Below are 487 nucleotides of genomic sequence, written 5' to 3'. Positions count from 1 at the left end.
GGAACAACATGAAGGACATGGTCTCCTACACTCCTCTGATTCTGGACCCAAACACTGCTGGTCCAGAACTCATCCTGTCTGAAGATCTGACCAGTGTGACAAGAGGAGATGAACAGCAGCTTCCTGATAATCCAGAGAGGTTTGATAGGTGGCAGTGCTCTGTTCTGGGTTCTGAAGGCTTCAACTCAGGGACTCACAGCTGGAATGTTGATGTTGGAGACAGTACATACTGGAGCCTGGGTGTGATAGAAGAGTCTGTTCAGAGGAAGGGAATCATACAGTCTGGATATTGGAGAATAATGTTCATTTTTGATAAATACTCAGCATTGTCATCATCATCTCCTTCCACTGATCTCTCAGTGCAGAAGAAGCTCCAGAGGATCAGAGTGAATCTGGACTGTAACGGAGGAAAGTTGTCGTTCTCTGATCTTGATGCTAAAACACACATACACACCTTCAATCACACTTTCACCCAGAAGATGTTTCC

General features: G+C 45.4%; 1 long non-coding RNA gene across 1 annotated transcript in view; it reads left to right on the top strand.

Moving 5' to 3' along the window:
• LOC103371046 (uncharacterized) overlaps window positions 1–102 on the top strand; it is a 10,867-nt gene extending 10,765 nt beyond the window's left edge. Inside the window, exon 2 of the long non-coding RNA XR_520919.1 lies at window positions 9–102. This is a non-coding gene — a long non-coding RNA (uncharacterized LOC103371046). The remainder of the gene's footprint in view (window positions 1–8) is intronic.
• Window positions 103–487: the final 385 nt, after the last annotated feature.

This window comes from Stegastes partitus, unplaced genomic scaffold, assembly GCF_000690725.1.
Source record: "Stegastes partitus isolate 25-593 unplaced genomic scaffold, Stegastes_partitus-1.0.2 Scaffold1518, whole genome shotgun sequence".
Lineage (NCBI taxonomy): Eukaryota > Metazoa > Chordata > Actinopteri > Pomacentridae > Stegastes > Stegastes partitus.
The sequence above is the reverse complement of the archived record's forward strand: the minus strand, read 5'-3'. Positions and strand labels throughout refer to the sequence as shown.